This window comes from Cebus imitator, unplaced genomic scaffold (assembly GCF_001604975.1).
Source record: "Cebus imitator isolate Cc_AM_T3 unplaced genomic scaffold, Cebus_imitator-1.0 Scaffold547, whole genome shotgun sequence".
In the NCBI taxonomy this organism is placed as follows: Eukaryota; Metazoa; Chordata; class Mammalia; order Primates; family Cebidae; genus Cebus; species Cebus imitator.
In genome coordinates, this window is record NW_016107862.1 from 882,736 (window position 1) to 889,700 (window position 6,965).

Consider the following 6,965-nt stretch of genomic DNA (forward strand, 5'->3'; position numbering starts at 1 on the left):
TTATTGAGAAAAGTCTTCTAAGTTCAAGAATAGAGGACGTGTGGGAGAGGGTGAATTATGGAGCTGGATCTGGAAAGAATTCAGTGGCGTGACTGTGCTGTGTGTAGTGGTGTCAGCTATAATTCAACAAGAGCTCTTACAGAGAACTTTCTTAATTTATGTTTGAAGTTTTTTTTTCCCTTAGTGCTGTGCCCATAAATGGCAAGATTATATGGGACCATTTTCTTTGGTATTTGGTTTATAGGTAGCTTGTGCCAATATACAAAGTTGAAGCAATTCTTTCAGAAAATAAAATTACATTATGATAAACTACTGTTTGGAAGTAAATTTTGTGGTAAGTAATCACTTCCTGGCACTGAGGGGACCATGTAGGGCAGCAGTGAGGTGATGAGCCCTCTGACCTTAGAAGGAAGAACATGGATGAAGAGCATACACACCTCACAGGAGGTTATCACGTTCTCTGTAACTCTTTCCACATTGGGTTGCAAACCACAATTAGTGTCTGTCCCTAAGAGACGGTGAGATATTTTTCAGTTCAATTTCAAATTGCTTCTAACATTTGAGAGGGCTTCACAGCTTTACAAACTGATCAGTGGTTTGGGCTTTTGATTATTTGATGCACAGAGAGTTTCCTGAAGGAGTGTTTTAAATGAAACTTTCACATCATTCCTGTTCCAATTGGATGGTTGGACAGCAAAATTCAGAGATGCAAAATCTCACAGTGGACAGATTCCATTTGACAATGGGCAAAATCTTGTTCCTTTGTTTCAAAGTTCTAAGTGAAACAACAAATCTTTTACAGAAATAACTGGTTGTGGAATGTGAAGGACCTGGGATCATGCAAAAATGACAGAGCAGGTAAAATGTTTTGGACAAGAGGGACAGAGTTTGCAGATAAAGAACTTATAAAGGGCAGGAAGAGGAATGTAGGGCACTTAGGGGTATGGGTCACATTTTGTCCTGGAATCAGTCCTTACCAGCTTAGTCTGAGGCCTTGGGACAGAAGTGCTCCTCATAAAAGTAAATTGTGTTTCTGCAATGAAATGTCTGAAACTTCAGGAGAACAGCACTTGGTCAGCTTGCTTGGGGTTGCTGGTTCAGTGGTGAGGGGTGTGTGTGTGTGTGTTTGTGTTTAGAAGGTGGGTGCTCACTGCTTCGTAGAGCAGTTTCGGAGCCATTTGTTTTGAGCTCAACGTGACTCCAGGTAGCCAACAGTAGGAAACAACTCCGAGTGACGTTGGAACAACAGTGACCCCAGAGTAAAGTGGTGCGTTTTTCTGACTATCTTCCCCGATTGTGTGGGACCCTCAAATGTTTCCCCAATTATTCCTGGGAATCCCAAAGAGCTACCTTTTGAGTCCTCTAAACAAATTATCTAGGCAGCCTGAGAAAAGGGACTTGCCATTTTCCCTCTTCTCTGCCTCTGAATCCATTTGGTAATTATAGCCAAGAAGTCACATGTAGACTGCATCGCAGTGCAGTATGACAAAAGGGACTTGCTTTAGGGTTGGAGCGAAGTAACATGCTATTTATCTGCTCATGGAACACAAGACATCTGTCATTTATTTCACATATTGTCACATAGTCCACAGAGTATTCAAGGCCTGGAAAGATAAATCAGAAAAGAACACTAACAACAAAACCAAAGCAAGCAGACAAAACAAAAGTGAGGGTGGCTTGGAACATATTTTGTTGTGGACTGAAAAAAAGGAGCTTTTGAGAATATCAGAGGCAGTGCTTAAAGGACTTTCTACCAGCCCCACTGTGAAAATGTGAACATCAAATAAAAGACAATCATGGCTGTATGATTGCAAGTTGAGTTTGTAAAAGGGTGTGAGTTCGGTATAATACTTTAAAGAGGTAAGTGTATAAACACATAGCTATAATACAAAAATGAGGCGAATATAACAGACAAGCAAATAGTATATATATACTAATATCTATATAGATATACAGAATATCTATATAGATATTCTGGCTTTTAAAATATTAAGTATATGTCTGTTTTAAGATATTGATTTCTATTTGTTTCTTTCTGCACAGGCAGGAGAGAATAAACTCAGGGACCTAAGAGTCAGCCATGATACCCCTCAAGAAGTTGTTTCAGGAGCAGGAGGGACTCCTCCGCATTGCGCCGTTTAATAATTAGGAAGGAAGAGGGCCCAGGAGATCAGGAGTAGCAGGAGAGCTCCACAGTGTACTTGTCCTAATGAATTATTCAGTATCCTAAGGAGGGAGGTCATCTTTCATTTCTTAAGAGATGAAATCTCAGCATGGCTCCGCTAATGAGAAGAAACTACTACTAAAGAAAGCCTTCATTTTTAAGAGGGCTAACAGATCAGGCGAAGATATCAAATTTAAAGAACAATGCATGAATGCATCAGGACATGCAAATTTAATGACCACTTTCTTTCTGGGAAAGAAAAGTCATGCAAAAATGAAATCTATATGAAAGTCAGGGACATGGGACTGCCATGTGGTGAAAAGAGGTATCTATTGCGATGCAACAGATTTTTCCCAAAACTTATTGGAAAAGGGAGCATGAGAAGGGCAAGAGGAAGAAGACCAAATGTCTGCTCTGGTGGCCTTGGAATGTTGCCAAATATCAAAACAAGGTATAAGGGAGGCCAAACACTTGGGATATTTCAGGGCAAGAGATGATTGTGGCGGCCACGCATGGTGATTTTTAAAGCTCCCAGGCGATTGTGTTGGGCCTGAGGGTTGAGAAGCTTTATTCCAGAGTGTGACTTGCCAATCTAGATTCACTGTGGTCACAGTTAACATGATTAGTAGAGGTACTGGGGGGTATAATGAACACTCACTGAGCAGCAGCGATGAATCAGTTTCTGTTCTAGGGCTCTTTGTGTATTTCCTCATTGAATCCTCACAACAGCCCCGGGCTAGTAGACAGCAAGACTGTATCATTACCATTTTATAGAGGCAGGAACAGAGGCCGTAAAGGCTTAGTAAACTGAGACTGTCTCCTCCTCATGAAGGAAAATGGCGAGCAGTGGGCTGGAGAAAACAGGGTGCTTGGACTCAGAAAGCAATACCCCAAATGAAGTCCTCAGAAGCAAAAGTTTTGCTCTGACCTTATCCTGCCCTCTTGCCTCAGTCCCAGTCTTTCCCTAGGCTCACTGTAGAAACTAGAATCCCTCTTCCCCAAGGTGAGTCATAGAAACTGGAACTCCCTTTCTCCAAAGCCAGCCATAAAACCTAAAAATACAACTCTGACATTCCTCTGCCTTTCTATGTAAAAACTGACCATAAAGAAATTATCCGGCCTACTTTGTTTGGCTATAGGTCATAAGACTCCCATTCCAGTGAAGGTCCTACCCAGAAGGAGGAAATGCTACATAGAGTCCAAGAGGAATCTAGGCAGACAGGCCTTGCTAGATCCCCCTCAGTCGATTAGCATTAGATTATAGCCTTTTGTTGAATATATTTCTACACGGCTGTCCATACTTTGTTGAACCTAAGCTGTCATACTTTGCTGAACATGGACAATTTCTCTTGCATCTTTAGGTCTTCATTCTGAAGCCTTTCGTGTACATATTAACAACAAATTTGTATGCCCTTCTACCTATTAATCTCTCATCTGTGATCTTCAGTAAAGCTTCAGAGGGCAAAGGGGAAATTTTCACTTGGCCCCTCCAAGGATGAGGTTCAACCAGGGGGAGCAATGATGGGTGCTGGAAGTGGAAGTGATGGGGTGGGAGGTGGGGGAGGGAAGATCTCTAGGCTTAAATCCAAGGCTGGGTTGTAAGTGCAGAGCTCTTTCTCCTTCTTTGCCCTTGGAACATGGTGCTGTGGCTCTGGTGAACTCTTACTGGGTGTTGAGTAACTTTGTGTGACAAGAGTAGAGAAACTGGGAAGAAGAAGAGGGGTCAGGAAATGCAGATTTCAGGTTACTGAAGAGGCCAGGCCAGTGAGGACAGGAATGATCCTGTGGAACACGTCAGTGCTGCTCCAGGGAGAAAAAGATCATGTCAGGATGGGGAGAAACTGGGTGTCTGGATGTTTCAGGTTGCTGTTGTCAGCAGTTATTGGAAAATGTTTTAAAACAAATATGCACATGCCCACTCACCCATGCGCACACATTTGCTTTAAGAAACAAACAATTTCTTTTCTACAAAAAAGGGTCTCCTTACTTTATTTACTTGGAGAATGACACAGTAGAATTCCCTTCCCATAAGAGCTACAAGTTCACCTTGGAATGCAAAGCAGTTGATCGTACTACATCCACTTAGTTTTCCTTTTCTGAACACTTGACATTATTCGATCTTTGTCAATAGGAAATTGTGCAGCTGTGTCTCTCCTCAGGTGGACCCAAAAGGGTGCCCTTTGGGGCCATTTCTTTACTCTGGTAATTTGTAAGGCATCTTGTGATACCCTGGTAAATGACTTGGGAAAGCCTTTAAAAACCACTGGTGCCCAAAGAATGATCGAAATCGGGAGCCAAGACCAACTTGGAAAGATGGCCATAGTGCTAGGTACCAAATGAAAATAAAGGACACAAACCGACCACAAAGTCAACCTCATATGCCCTGCATTGTGCCCTAGAGGTCATGAAATGGTAATGCTGGCTTCCTTAAACAGGAACCCTTCATCAAGCAAGAGCTGCCCATTTCAGAGGCTGCAAGGTGCTCTTCTAAATCACAAAGGAAACAAGAGGAAGTGAGGTCATTGTCAGAGGTCTGAGTCAGGGGCCAGAACAAGCTCCTATGTTTATGATATTGGGCTTGGGACCTAAGGATGTTTCAAGACCTGGAGAGGTGTGCTTGGCTAGACCTTGTCACCTCTCATCACTGAAGCTGTTCCACAGCACCACAGGTCCCTCTGGGAAACGAATGATGGTTGGAGAGGAAGCCAGCTCCACAGTCAAGCTGGAGGCATTTGAGGAGTCCAGGGTGAGGAAATAGGGGAAGGTATGAATTAAAAAGGCAGAGTATTTGCTTGGGTTCTGATCTCTGAGGCAGTACGTGGCTCAGATCCAAACTCTGTGGAGCTATTTTCTATGCTGAGTGGAATTCTCTCCTACAGTATGAAAGCTTTAATATTAAGTACTAAGTGTAAAGTTCTCTATCAGTTATCTGATGAATCTTTCCTATGCACAGTGTTGTAATATATCCAGGTGAGAGACAGGGCCCAAGGAGTGTCATACAGGCTGGTTCTTTCTCTCCAGAAAAAAAGGTAAGAACATTTTTGTTTAAGATGAAAATTAATGAAAGGCCTTTCTTAAGGGTTATGGACTGAATATTTGTGTCTCCCCCTTTCCAGACTTATATGTTGAAGCCCTAACCCCTAATGTGAGGGTATTTTGAGATAAAGTTTATCAATGGGTAATTAGGGTAAGTTTAGGCCATGAAAGTAGGGTCCTCAAGATTGGATGAATGGCTTTACAGGAAGAGGAAGACAGAGAGAGGAAAAGGCCATATGGGACTTAATAAGAAGGTAGCTATCTGCAAGCCAGGAGGAGAGACTTCACCAGAACCTGACCATGCTGGCACTCTCATCTTATATGTCTAGCCTCCAGAACTGCGAAAAAATCAGTTTCTGTCATTTAAGTCCCCCAGTCTGTGGTGTTTTATCATGGCAGCCCAAGCTGACGAGACATTAAGTATCCACCTTTGCCCATGCTGGCCTGGGCCGTACTGAGGACATCTATCTTTTCATTGACTTTATCTGTCCCCAAATGGAATATTTCTTCCCTCTGATTGTGGCTTCTCCAGTAGGGATCAGATGGCCAATCGAGAAGCAGGTAGGGGGCATCATAGGAAATTGACATTTTGTAGGTCAGAAGTTATAAAAAAGCTATTGAAAATTGCTGCCATTTGGCCTATAAAATGGCTTTTCCATGTGGTTCTAACATTCCTGGCGTTGTGTACCTCATCTATGCTAGGCGTTGTGGGGCGCCCAAATACTCTTGTCTGCAGAAAGTTTATATTATGCCAGGAGTCAGCAAACTATGACCCCCGGGCCAAGTCTGGCCCATCACTGGTGTTTGTAGTTTTCCTGGAACACAACCACACCCACTTGTTTACTTACTGTCTGTGGCTGGCTTCATGCTACAACATCAGAGATGAGTAGTTGAGCAAAGACTGCATCACCCACAAAGCTTAAATGATTTACCATCTGACTGGTTAGAGAAAGTTTTCTGAGCCCTGCATTACACAGTGGTAAGACTCAATGGTCGCTCATTAACACTGCCATTTTTCTTATTGCTATTTCACACCTCTCCTACGTTACCTTTCTTACCTTTCATTGCTATTTTTTTCCCTCCTCTACTTGTTTGAATTTTCAAAGTCTCCCCTTTCCCCACTCTTCATGATTCTTGCTTGTTTCCGGCCCCCATTCCTTTCTACTCTCTTCTGTTTGCTTTTCCTTCTTCTCTTCATTAGCTTCTGCTCTCCCATCCTTGCTCATCTCTTCCTACCTCTTCATTCACTTCTTCTTCTTCCACTTTGTTTCTTCCTCTTTTCTTCTGTGCCTTCTCCATGGAACTGGTTGGATTCTTTGACTGGGTTGACTCACCTTCTCAGTGTTCACAGTGGCCTTTCTGGCCCCCACACAACCTTGTGTAGATTTCCCTCTTTAGATCTCCTCAGTCTCTAAGGCAGGACTATTTAACTGATAAGGAAGTTCGCCTTGTGAGAATCAGTGTTTATTTTGACTGGCTGCTCTGATTGGTCAGTATTGAATGTTTTGCAGATCCTTCTTGCCATCAGATTGTCTACCTCAACCAGCTAGACAGCTCAAAATTTAGAAATGTTGCCCAGATACTTTTCTCTTAGAGACTCTGTGAATTCCTGTTTGTGGGCTCAGCCTGTGGGGTTTTAATGAGGCTCTTGCTGTTTTTATAGAATTGTGAGGCAGTGTCTAGAATTCAGAAATTCAGAAATTAAGTCCATTCAAAATTAGGCTGGGTGTGTGTGCTGGGTGGTGCCTTTCTTCCCACAAAGTAA